Genomic DNA, 13,432 nt, shown 5'->3' on the forward strand with positions numbered 1-13,432 from the left:
GAGCTCACCAGAGTTCCTCTGCACTTCTGCTCTTGACTTCTGCCAAGGATCGACCTCTAACTGCTCCAGGACGCCTGCAAAACTGCAACAAGGTAGCGAGAAGACTACCAGCAACATTGTAGTGCCTAATCCTGCCGGCTGTCTCAACTGTTTCCTGGTGGTGCATGCTCTGAGGGCGTTTACCAAACGCAGAGCACTCTATATTGGAAATTGCACTTTGAGATCGTAAGGACCAGAGTCTAATCAGAACCGTATGTGGGATAATCTAGTTGGCATGTTGCACTTTAAGAAATTGTAAGAACTTGAATTTTAATCTAATGAATTGTGTAACTAGAGTTGGTTAACAAGAATTGGTATGATCTAAAAACTTTGTATGTTAATGTAATATGTAACAGAATAGTTTTAAACAAACTTGTATATTTTATTGTTTTTATACTTTTAAGGCTTATGCCAAATAAAATAATTTTTGAATTGACTCCCGTGGGTCTACAGAATCTTCCCCCTGCTAACGCAGGCACCAAACTTCTGCATCACTGGTCCTCTGGGTCCCCTCTCATCTTGACGAGCGTGGTCCCTGGAACACAAGAGCTGGATCCAAGTGACCCTGACAGTCCAGTTGTCCTTCTGTCCTAATTTGGTGGAGGTAAGTCCTTGCCTCCCCACGCCAGACAGCAATCCTATGTACTGCATGATCTGCAGCTGCTAGGGCTTCTGTGCACTTTTGCAAGACTTCCTTCGTGCACATCACAGCCCAGGTACCCAGCACTCCGTACTGCATTGCCCAACTCGCTGAGTTGACCTCCGACTTCGTGGGTCCCTCTTTTGTTGTGCTGAGACGACTGCCATGCTCAGATTTCCTGAACGCCTGTTCAGGTGCTTCTGCAGGTGCTGCCTGCTTCTGCGTGGGCTCTCTGTGTTGCTGAGCGCCCCATCTGTCTCCTCCTCCAAGGGGCGACCTCCTGGTCCTTCCTGGGCCCTGGCAGCACCCAAAATCCTCAACCGCGACTCTTGCAGCTAGCAAGGCTTGTTTGCGGTCTTTCTGCATCCTCCAGCATGCCGTGGGACAACTTCTGACCAAAGAAGAAGTTCCTGGCCCCTTCAGTTGTTGTATTGTATTGTATTGAATTATTTATAGAGCGCATTCCGGCGGGAGCATCGAAGCGCTATGCAGACCTTAAATGCAGAAAAAAGTGAAAAGAGAAAGATACTACTAATTAGTTTGCGAAGAGCCAGGTTTTCAGGCACTTCCTGAAGGCCAAATGATTCCGTATTTGTCGCAACGAAAGCGGCAAACCATTCCAGAGTCTGGATGCTTGCACCGAAAAAGCGCGGTCTCCCCATCTCGCTTTTTTGCAGCGTGGGACTTTGATCAAAAATCTAGAAGCTGATCTCAAAAGTCTCGGAGGTTGATAAAACAAAAAAGTAGATCTTAAATAGTCCCATCCTAATGACTGAAGTGCTTTATGCGTAAGGCAACGTGTCTTAAACATAATTCTCTTCCTGATTGGGAGCCAATGGAGGGATGCCACGCACCTAGAAGCAGAGGCAAAATTGGGCATATTTAAAGTTAAGTGGGCCGCCGTATTCTGGATCGACTAATTTATCCAGAGAGGACTTATTAGCATTAAGCAGTAAAGAATTACAGTAATCTAGTCTAGAGGTGACCAACGCCAGTACCACCGGGCGTCTAAGGTCTTCCGCCAGAAGGTGAAGAATTTTCTTGTGGGTTTTTAGTGCCCAAAAACAAACCTTAACCAGCTGATTGATCTGTGATTTAAAAGACAATAAATCATCAAACATAATACCCACATTTTTGGCAGCTGATACCGGTGAGGGGCAGCCCCCACAAACGGGAGGCCACCAGTTATTATCCCAAGGGGACACTTTGCCCCCCAAGTACATGATCACTGTTTTGTCCCCATTAAGTTTCAACCAGTTGCAGGTCATCCATTTATTAATAGCTGTCATACAGCAGTAAAAGTTTTCCTTTGTGTCCTTCACATTATGTGAAATGGGCACAATCAGCTGAGTATCATCTGCATACGAGACGATCTGAGCCCCAAATGAGCGCACCAGATTAGCTAATGGAGACATATAAAGATTAAAAAGTGTCGGACTAAGGGAGGAACCCTGCGGGACACCACAGGGTAGTTGGAAAGGAGAGGCCTTATAATCCCCGCATGCTACCGTTGTGGTTCGGTCCGACAAAAAAGAACTAAGGATCTGCAGGGCCTTCCCTCTAACTCCAACTTGGGCAAGCCTATTACATAGAGTAGAATGAGAAATGGTGTCAAAAGCTGCTGAAAGATCTAGTAAAACCAAAATCGACCCCTCACCCCCATCTCCTCTTCTCCGGATCATATCTGAGGTGGAAATCAGTGCCGTTTCCGTGCCATGATCTCCCCGAAAACCATGCTGTGAGGGGTCTAATCCACCATTTTCCTGTAGAAAAGCAGACAGCTCCCAATTAAGATGTTTTTCAAATATTTTAGAAATCCCTGGTAGTAACGAAATAGGGCGAAGATTGGACAAATCTGCCACGTCTTTCCCTGCTTTTTTAATGAGAGGAATGACGGTGGCCTGCTTCCAGATAGCCGGAAAGATTCCTTCCGGGAGAATCTCGGCATACACCGGTTCCAATGCCTCGGCCATCATTTGGGGGGCTAGCTTAAGAACCCGAGGAGGACAAAGATCTGTAGGTGCCCCTGATTTAAGAGTCAGAAGAGAGTCTCTAATTGTATTTACGGTGAGCGGCTGAAAAATATCCAAAGTGTTCGGAGGTTTAACCGTACCTACGGAACCTATATTCACATCCTCTGTCCCAACAGGGAGTGAGGGACTAAAATTATTTAGCAAATTAATGATTTTGTGATGGAAGAAGTTTGCCACTGACTCACAGAATTGCTGTGAGTTCTCCAAGGGGGTAGCTGCTACAGACGGAGTGGTTAAAGTGTTGCAGAATCTTTGGCTTCTCCCACCCGTAGGCAGCCCTTTTGCTCCTTCATCTGGGGTTTAGTGGGCTCCTGCCTCCCTCCCTCCCCCCCCCCCCCCGGGACACATGTGTGACTCTTCGACTTGGTCCCCTTCCTTTACAGGTCCTCAGGTCCAAGAATCCGTCTTCAGTGCTTTGCAGGCAGTTGTTTTCCTTGTAGAATCCCCTACCTCAACTTTACTGTCTTTCTGGGGTAGTAGGGTAACTTTACTTCTACTTTTCAGTGTCCTGGGGTGGGGTATCTTGGACATCCTTAGTGTTTTGTTACACTCCCAGCGACCCTCCACAAACTACACTAGGCCTGGGGTCCATTTGTGGTTCGCATTCCACTTTTGGAGTATATGGTTTGCCTTGCCCCTAAGCCTATTGTCTCCTATTGCATTCTGTTGTGTTCTACAGTGTTTGCACTACTTTTCTAACTGTTTACCTACCTGATTTTGGTGTGTGTGTTTATTTTGTGTATATTACTTACCTCCTAAGGGATTATGAGCCAGATGTAGTAAAAATCGATTTTGCAAATCGGAAATTACGAGTCGGTGCGATTCGCAATTTCTGATTCGCAAAATCGAATGCAGAATGTTGTCTCAGACACCTTCTGCGAATCGCAATGGGGACGCAAAGACCTTCCTCATAAATATTAATGAGGTGGTTCGCATTTTGCGACCCCATTGAGATTCCCTGCACTCACAGGGATGGTGGCCTGCTGGAGACAGCAGACCTCCATGTCTGTGACTGCTTTTTAAATAAAGCAGTTTTTTTATTTTCTATTGCAGCCCGTTTTCCTTAAAGGAAAACGAGTTGCAATGCAAAAAAATAACGAAACCATTTAGTTTTGTTTTTTCAGAGTAGGCAGTGGTCCTCTGGACCACTGCCTGCTCTGAAAAAACATTAATAGCGACATTCACAAAGGGGAAGCGAATTGCTTTGCAACCGCGTTCGCGGTCACAAAGCAATTATGCATCGCGGTGCGAGTCGCAAATAGGAAGGGAACACCCCTTCCTATTTGCGAGTCGCATTCCTATTTTGCGCGTCAGTACCGACTCGCAAAATGGGAATGTGCATCGCGATGCACGTTTTGCATGGCGCAAACTGCGATTTTCGCAATTTGTGCCATGCAAAATGCATTCTACATCTGGCTCTATATCCTCTGAGAAACTTTTGGCATGTTGTCACTAAAATAAAGTACCTTTATTTTTAGTAACTCTGAGTATTGTGTTTTCTTGTGATATAGTACTAATTGATATAAGCGGTATAGTAGGAGCTTTGTATGTCTCCTAGTTCAGCCTAAGCTGCTCTGCTATAGCTACCTCTATCAGCATAAGCTAATAGAACACCTCTAAATCTACTAATAAGGGATAACTGGACTTGACACAAGGTGTAAGTACCACAAGGTACCCACTATAAGCCAGGCCAGTCTCCTACAGCAAGTAAATACTTTAATAGACTCATATTTCACACATATATAAATAAATAGTACTTTGTTTCAAATCGAAGAGTTACACAGTTTTGGAAATATTGGCAATTACCTGTTTTAAAAGTTGACAATGCAGTTTTCATTAACAGTTCCTGGGAGGAAGAAAAGTTTACAAGATTTACAGATAAGTACTTCACAGGTCGGGTTCCAGTTAACCCCCAACACCCACCACCAGCAACACGTGCAATGAGAGGGCATCTTAGAGATGCCCTTTGTAAGGAAATGCCTCCTTGGCATGGTTGCCCCCTAACTTTTTGCCTTTGCTGATGCTAATTTATGATTTGAAAGTGTGCTGTGACCCTGCTAACCAGGTCCCAGCACCAGTGTTCTTTCCCTAAACTGTACCTTTGTCTCCACAATTGGCACAACCCTGGCACTCAGGTAAGTCCCTTGTAACTGGTACCAAGGGCCCTGATGCCAGGGAAGGTCTCTAAGGGCTGCACCATGTGTTATACCACCCTGGGGACCCCCTCACCCAGCACATACACACTGCCTCACAGCATGTGTGTGCTGGTGGGGAGAAAATGACTAAGCCATGGGGCAGCGTGGCAAGCAAAATAACGCCTGCTTTGCACACTGCACCCGGCCGCCCCTGTGCCACTGAGGGTGTGTTTTGTGTGCCTACTTGTGTCCCCCCCCCCACCAGTGCTCTACAAAACCCCCCTGGTCTGCCCTCCGAAGACGCAGGTACTTACCTGCTGCCAGAGTGGAACCAGAGCACCCCTCTTCTTCATTGGCACCTATGTGTTTTGGGCACCTCTTTGACTTTTGCAGCGGATCGGACCTGAGCTGCTGGTGTGGTAAATTTGGTGTTGCCTTGAATCCCCAACAGTGGGCTGCCTATGCCCAGGAACTGAAACTTTTAAGTGTTTTACTTACCTAAAAAACTAACCATTACTTACCTCCCCCAGGAACTGTTGATTTTTGCAGTGTCCACTTTTAAAATAGCTTATTGCCATTTTAACAAAAAATGTATATGTTATTTCTCTAATTCAAAGTTACTAACTTACCTGTGTGGAGTACCTTGCATTTCTGATGGATACAACTACCTGTGGATTCCTCACCTAATGAATACTCCCATGGCGCCAGCATTCGACGGAAATCTTCTTCCTAGTCTCTGCACGTCGACGAGGACGTCACTCTAGCCCACGCGACGCCTTCTGACGTCATACAGGCAATAAGAGGTCCTCGACGACGTGCCGACGTCAGTTCCCTTTTTTCCGTGCATTCGAAACGGTTATCTTCGAGGGAGCAGCTGTTACTTTTGTGGTTACAGTGTATTTTTGCTGCGTAGTCTTTCGCTGTGGTAATAATGTCGCAGAGAAAGTCTGGATTCAAGCCTTGTCGTGAGTGTGGAGGCAAGATGTCAGTGACGGATCCTCATTCCGACTGCCTTTGGTGTTTGAGCTCCGACCACGACGTCTCGACTTGTGATTCATGCCAGCACATGAATCCAAAGGCCCTCAAGGAACGTGAGGCGAAGCTGTTTATGGCGAAATCGAAAAAAGAGAAGCATCACAAGAAGTCTTCTTCGCCAAGACATCGGCGTCATCGAGACTCCAGGCGCCGTAGAGAATCTCAGCGTCATTCGAGCAAGGAGACTCGTTCCAGGTCTTCGGATCGGCGCCGAAGGACATGGGAGATCAGTCCCACGGTTACGCCTCATCCTTCGACGCCGTTGCCCTCTCCGGCGTCTCCGACTTCACCTGGACAGGCGTCGGTGATTGAGGTATTGGAGCCTCAGGTGTTATCTCCGGCGTCGCAGACGTCGAGGCCGGCGTCGGGGTCGCCTCCGAGACAGGCACCCCAGTATCCGGCTTTTCCCACCCCTGGAGCCGATAGTTCTGCATTCTTGAATGCGATGTATGCCATCTTCCAACAGATGGCTCCAGGGGGTGCTCCGGCTGGGCCTTTGGCCTTTTCATTGGGTGATCCTGCGCCTCTTCGGCCGGCACCCTTTATGCCCTTTCTCCCTTTTGGGAACGTGGGCTCGGCGCCGGTGGCCGCTCCGGTGGCTTCAGAGGGATTGGCCCCGGGGATTTCCATCCCGTCGACGTCGGGATTTCGGCCTGTGACTCCGGTGGGTCCATCTGCTTCGACTGCTCTTTCGTCGGCGCCGAAGTTACCTGTGGCGCCGGACGCGGCGTCGGTGGCTTCTGAAGATCGGCGCCGATCTTCGACTTCGGCGAAGGCATTGTCGACTCTGCGTATTGAGCAACGGCTTCATTCGAGGAGACGTGCTCTCCGTGTATTAGAAGAGCAGGAGTACCAACGAGCCCTGGAAGAAGGAGAGCTAGAGGACTCGGGTGATGGGCTGCGTGGTCTGGAGTCGGCCAGTGGGCTGGACACTTCCCCTGAGTGGGATCTTTCGTCCCCAGGAGAATATACTGAGGAGGCTTCTTCCTTTCACGCAGTAGTACGGAAGGCAGCTAGTTTTTTGGACCTGCCTTTGCCGGTGATGGAGGCAAAACAAAACCTTCTAACAGAGGTGCTACATCCGGCCTCAGCTGCGGCAGAGCCTCTTTTGCCATTTAATGACGCTCTGCTGGATCCGGTGTTAGAGGTGTGGAAGAGGCCGGCATCTTCCCCAGCAGTTCACAGGGCCGTGGCCAGGAGGTATCGGGCGGCTCCAACTGACCCTGGTTTTCTGTCTAGGCACCCTACGCCGGAGAGCTTGGTGGTGCAGGCCTCCTGTTCATCCAAGTCAGCGCCTGGTTCTTTCCCGACGGTGCCTGGGGACAGAGATTCAAAGAAACTGGAGGCGCAGTCCAAGAAGATTTTTTCGTCCTGCAGTCTGGCGTTGAAGGCCACCAACGCAACCTGTATCCTGGGGAGGTATATTCATGCTCTGATGGATGACATTTCCTCATCATTTACAAAGCTTCCCCAGGGTCTTTTGGACGTTGTTTCAAATGCCCAGTCTGCTGCGACCCAGATTATCCAGACTGGACTGGATACGACCGACTCGGTGGCCAGAGCAATGGGCACAACTGTGGTGGCAAGGAGGCAGCCCTGGCTCCGTAACTCGGGCTTTTCTGCGGATGTACAGTCCACATTGTTGGATCTCCCGTTTGATGGGGACAAACTGTTTGGAGCCAAGGCTGATTCGGCCTTGGAACGTTTTAAGGAGAGCAGGGCCACGGCTAAGTCGTTAGGGCTCCAAGCTCCTTCTTCCACGGCCTCTTCCAGATTTTTCAGGAGGTTTCGTGGATTTGGGCGTGGCTCTTCCTCCTCTTCCTTTCGGGGAAGATATCAGCAACCTGCCTCTTCCCATCCCTATAGATCTTTTAGAGGGAGAGGTAGGGTCCGCACCAGAGGAGCCTCTCAGCAGCACTCTGCCTCTTCCTCATCCTCTGGCGGGGTGCAGCAGGGGAAGCAGCCTTAGGCTTCCACCATTCCCCACTCACTCCTCTCCTGTAGGGGGAAGATTACAGCATTTTCTCGCCAAATGGAAGACTGTTACAACGGACACTTGGGTTCTCAGTATTGTGGGAAAAGGCTACACCCTTCCCTTTCGGGAGTTCCCGCCCCTCATCCCACCCCGCCCTTCTTATTGTTCAGAAGAACACCTCCTGTTGCTAGAACAGGAGGTACAAGCCCTCCTTTCAAAGGGCGCAGTGGAGTTGGTCCCAGAGCAGGAAAGGGGTCGAGGATGTTACTCAAGGTATTTCCTGATTCCCAAGAAGGATGGTCGTTTGAGACCAATCCTGGACCTGAGGATCTTGAATTGGTTCCTCAAGCAGGAAAAGTTCAAGATGCTGACCCTAGCACAGGTGCTTTTGGTGTTGAACAAGGAAGACTGGATGGTGTCTGTCGACTTGCAGGATGCTTACTTTCATATCCCGATACTCAAGTCACACAGGAAGTATCTCCGGTTTGTGGTGGGATCGCAGCACTATCAGTTTGCGGTCCTTCCGTTTGGTCTTACTTCAGCACCTCGAGTCTTCACGAAGGTGATGTCGGTGGTTGCGGCAGAACTCAGAAGGAAGGGGATAGCAGTATTCCCTTACTTGGACGACTGGTTGATCAAAGCCAAGTCCCCGGAGCTTGTGTCGCATCATCTGCAGTCAACAACCCAGTTGTTGTTCGACCTGGGTTTTTCGATGAACGAGCCCAAATCTCACCTAGAGCCCTCTGAGCGCCTCCTGTTCATAGGGGCAGTACTGGATACAACATTGGGTCGGGCCTTTCCTCCGCCTCAGCGGATTCAAGATATTCAGGATTTGGTTCCAATGTTTCGAAATGGAGCGGTAGTTCCAGTCCTCAAGGTCCTTCGTCTGCTCGGTCTGTTTGCCTCCTGCATTCTGTTGGTCACGCATGCTCGCTGGCACATGAGGGCTCTTCAGTGGTGCCTCCGAAGGCAGTGGTCTCAACACAAAGGGGATCTAGAGAGTACTGTCAAGATCTCCAGAGATGCTGCTGTGGATTTGAAGTGGTGGATTGCAAGCAACAGTCTTTCACAAGGAAAGCCGTTCGAGCAGTCGCCACCAGTGGCCACAGTCATAACGGATGCTTCCACTCTAGGGTGGGGAGCTCATCTGGGGGATCTGGAGATCAAAGGCCTTTGGTCTCCAGAGGAACAGATGTTTCACATCAATCTGTTAGAGTTACGGGCTGTACGTCTGGCTCTCAAGGCCTTCCTCCCTTCCCTTCGTGGTCAGTCGGTACAGGTTCTAACGGACAATACTACCACGATGTGGTACATAAACAAGCAGGGAGGAGTAGGGTCGTACCTTCTCTGCAGAGAAGCTCTTCGACTATGGTCCTGGACAAAGGACCATCAGATTTGCTTGATAGCAAACCATCTGGCCGGAGTCTTAAACGTGTGTGCGGACAGTCTCAGTCGCCAATTCTCGGCAGACCACGAGTGGCGTCTCCATCCAGATCAAGTCCGTTTAATCTTCCAGAGGTGGGGGTTTCCTCGGGTAGATCTGTTTGCCACTCGAGAGAACGCGCATTGTCCGTTATTCTGCAGTCTCCAGTATCCGATGCAGGGAGCGTTGGGGGACGCGTTTCAAATAACCTGGTGCGGCCAGTTGCTTTACGCGTTTCCTCCCATACCCTTGATTCCTCGAGTATTGAGGAAGATTCGCCAGGACCGGGCTCTAGTCATCCTAATAGCTCCGGATTGGCCAAGGAGGGTATGGTACTCCGACCTTCTCCAACTCTCAATGTGACCTCCGCTCCGTCTCCCTCTCAGGGCAGACCTCCTCTCGCAGGGGCAGGTTTTACACCCCAACCTCCAGAGTTTGCACCTACATGCCTGGAGATTGAACGGGGCAACCTGAGTTCCTTCTCTCTCCCGCCTGAGGTAGTGGATGTTATATTAGCGGCCAGGCGACACTCCACTAAATCTATCTACGCTAATAGATGGTCTAAATTTGTTGCGTGGTGTGGAGAGAGGCAGATTGATCCCTTACATGCTCATCTATCGGACATTTTGTCTTTTGCTCTGTCTCTAGCGCAGAAAGGTTGTGCAGTGGCTACCATTAAGGGTTATTTATTGGCCTTGTCAGCCTTCATATGTCTTCCAGACCAACCATCTTTATTTAAATCCCCTATTGTTATCAGATTCTTGAAAGGTCTTCTAAATAAATATCCTCCAAAACCATTCGTTATGCCGCAATGGGATTTGTCCTTGGTCCTGACTTTCCTTATGGGGTCCCCTTTTGAACCTATGCATTCTTGCCCCTTAAGGTATTTGTTTTTAAAAACAGTCTTCCTGATAGCTATAACATCAGCAAGGAGAGTGAGTGAGTTGCAGGCCTTATCAGTAAAACCTCCTTATACAAGTTTTTATGGGGATAAGGTGGTGTTGAGGACCAAGGCTGCTTTCCTCCCGAAGGTTGTTTCACCTTTCCATTTGGCTCAGGCAATTACTTTGTCCACGTTCTATCCTCCGCCTCATCCTTCCAAAGAGGAAGAAAGACTGCACCGTCTGGACCCAAAAAGGGCATTGAGCTTCTTTATTGATAGAACAAAGGATTTCAGGCTGGAGGATCAGCTGTTTATTGGATACGTGGGCAAGAGGAGAGGAAAGGCAGTCCACAAAAGAACACTATCCAGGTGGGTTGTTCTTTGCATTAAAATCTGTTACTCTTTGGCAAAGAAGGATCCTCCTGAGGGCATTAGAGCTCATTCCACCAGAGCTAAGTCGGCCACTTCGGCCTTGGCCAGAGGTGTTCCTGTGGTCGACATCTGCAAGGCCGCAACTTGGTCGTCCCTTCACACTTTTGCAAAACATTACTGTTTGGATTCTGAGGTTAGAAGGGACTGCCATTTTGCACGGTCAGTGCTGCAGGATTTCTTGGTTTGACCATTTGGGCACCCACCGCCAGGCGTGGTACTGCTTTGGGACTCTATTCATTAGGTGAGGAATCCACAGGTAGTTGTATCCATCAGAAGAACGAGTTACTTACCTTCGGTAACGACTTTTCTGGTGGATACATTAGCTACCTGTGGATTCCTCACAGTCCCACCCGCCTCCCCGTTGCCTTTCTGGTCTTACCAAGTAATCCTTGAGTGCGCTCCTCTTGGTCTTCAAGGTTGCAATAGATGTTGTATATATGGATACTTGTGTATATTTATCTGTATGTATATATATATATATATATATATATGTATATATCTTTGTGTACATACATGATTTGCATATATTTGTTCGTTATATTAAATTTACAGCTATTCATTGCAATATTGTGTATTTTACAAGGTTATTGGGATGTTGCCTTGCTCTTTCATTGCATTGGGTTGTTGTTCTCATGCACGTAAAAAATGTTGGTACTGACGTCGGCACGTCGTCGAGGACCTCTTATTGCCTGTATGATGTCAGACGGCGTCGCGTGGGCTAGAGTGACGTCCTCGTCGACGTGCAGAGACTACGAAGAAGATTTCCGTCGAATGCTGGCACCATGGGAGTATTCATTAGGTGAGGAATCCACAGGTAGCTAATGTATCCACCAGAAAAGTCGTTACCGAAGGTAAGTAACTCGTTCTTTATGTATTTACTTCAAATCTTGAACTTGTGGTTCTAAAAATAAATTAATAAAATATATTTTTCTATATAAAAACCTTTTGGCCTGGAGTAAGTCTTTGAGTGTGTGTTACTCATTTATTGTCTGCGTGTATACAACAAATGCTTAACACTACCCTCTGATAAGCCTACTGCTTGACCACACTACCACAAAATAGAGCATTAGAATTATCTAATTTTGCCACTATCTTACCTCTAAGGGGAACCCTTGGACTCTGTGCACACTATCTCTTACTTTGAGATAGTATATACAGAGCCAACTTCCTACACCCTTTGTATGTTAGCCAAACTGCTAGTGTACGAGCCTGCCACTTTCAGACCTGTTTCTGACCGTATAGGGTGAGAGCCTTTGTGCTCTCTGTGGCCAGAAACAAAGCATGTTCTGGGTGGATGTGCTTCACACCTGGTGGTGAGCCTCGAAGGCTCAAGCCTCGGGTTGCTGTGCCTCAGGGCATTTCAGCTAATTGAGTTGCCCGCCCCCCGAGACAACGCCCCACTTTTGGCAGCAAGTTCTGCAGGAAAATTAGGGAAAAAATGGAGAAGTGACCCGACCTTCCCTCCATTTAGGACCACCCCTAAGGTGTCCTGAGCTGAGGTGACCCCCTCCCTGCGGAATCCTCCATCTTGGTTTGGAGGACAGGGACCAGTTGGGTTAGGTTTGTGCCCACTCCCCAAAGGGAGTGGGCACAAGAAGGGTGTAGACACCGTCAGGGACAGTAGCCATTGGCTACTGCCCTTTGACCCCTAAAACACCTCTAAATCTAGGATTTAAGGGCCTCTCTGAACCCAGCTCACCATATTACTGGTGACCTGACAAGAAAGCAGAGCTGCTAAGGGGAATTCCCAGCAGAGAAGAAGGAAGCCAACTGACTTGGTCCCAGCCCTACCGGCCTGTCTCCTGCATCAAAGAACCTGCACAAGAACAGCAACGCAACCAGCAAGACCAGCGACCTCTGCGAAGCTCCAGAGGACTGCCCTCCACCCAAAAGGACCAAGAACTTCTTTGGACAGTGGTGCTTTCCAAAAATAAACATCTAAGGACTCCAGCCTCACTCCTGATGCGTGAGTCCTGACCACTGTGCACCCGATACCCACAGCCTGTGTCCAAATGGCCCAACCAACTAGAGAGGACCCCAGGCGACTCTGAGCAAGTGCCTACCCTGGAATGACCTCTCCATCCCTCCACGACAATGCCTGCAGAGGGGATCCTGAGACCCTATTCCCCTGCCCCCACCCATTTCGGCGAAAGCTCCGGATGAAGATACCCGAAGCTTAAAAGACCACTGCACCCACATCCCCCAGGCTTTGTTGAACCCAACCTCCGGTGCAGCTTCTTTCAGCAGGTGGCCCTCCTCCCTGTCCAGCGTGTGGTTTGCCCCAATTGACCCCCTCGATCTTGCCTGCACCATCTGAGTGACGCCCCGGGGTCCCCTCTTGGAGAATCATTGGAAACCAGACGCCTCGTTTGCATCCTGCACCCAGCCACCCCAGTGCCATTGAGGGTGTATGTTTGGTGCCTACGTGTAAATCCCCCCCATCCCCCCCCCCCCCAACCACCACAAGTCCTCCTCTAAAACCCCCAGGTCTGCCCTCTGAAGACACAGGTACTTACCTGCAAGCAGATCTGAAACCGAGTGCCCCATTCTCCATAGGATCCCATGTTAAGTTTGCTTCAACTTTGACCTCTGCATCCAGCCGGCCCGCCCGTGTTGCTGGTGGTGGTTGTTTGGGTTTATCTAGAACCCCAACCTGTGGCCATCCTAACCTCCGGAGACTGGAACTGTAAGTCAAGTACTTATCTGTCAATCGTATTTACTTTTCTCCCCCCCCCCCCCCCCCCCCCCCCCCCAGGAAACTGTTTCTGATAAATGCACTGTCAACTTGTAAAACATAATATTTCAAAAACTGTATAACTCTTTGATTTCAAAGTTTT

At 49.1% G+C, this 13,432-nt stretch overlaps 1 protein-coding gene across 7 annotated transcripts in view; it reads left to right on the plus strand.

Annotated features, from left to right (window-relative positions):
• Positions 1-13,432, plus strand: part of DDX4 (DEAD-box helicase 4) — a 1,597,047-nt gene that overhangs the window by 1,443,548 nt on the left and 140,067 nt on the right. The gene's annotated exons all lie outside the window — the stretch shown is intronic.

This window comes from Pleurodeles waltl, chromosome 1_1 (genome assembly GCF_031143425.1).
Source record: "Pleurodeles waltl isolate 20211129_DDA chromosome 1_1, aPleWal1.hap1.20221129, whole genome shotgun sequence".
Classification (NCBI taxonomy): domain Eukaryota; kingdom Metazoa; phylum Chordata; class Amphibia; order Caudata; family Salamandridae; genus Pleurodeles; species Pleurodeles waltl.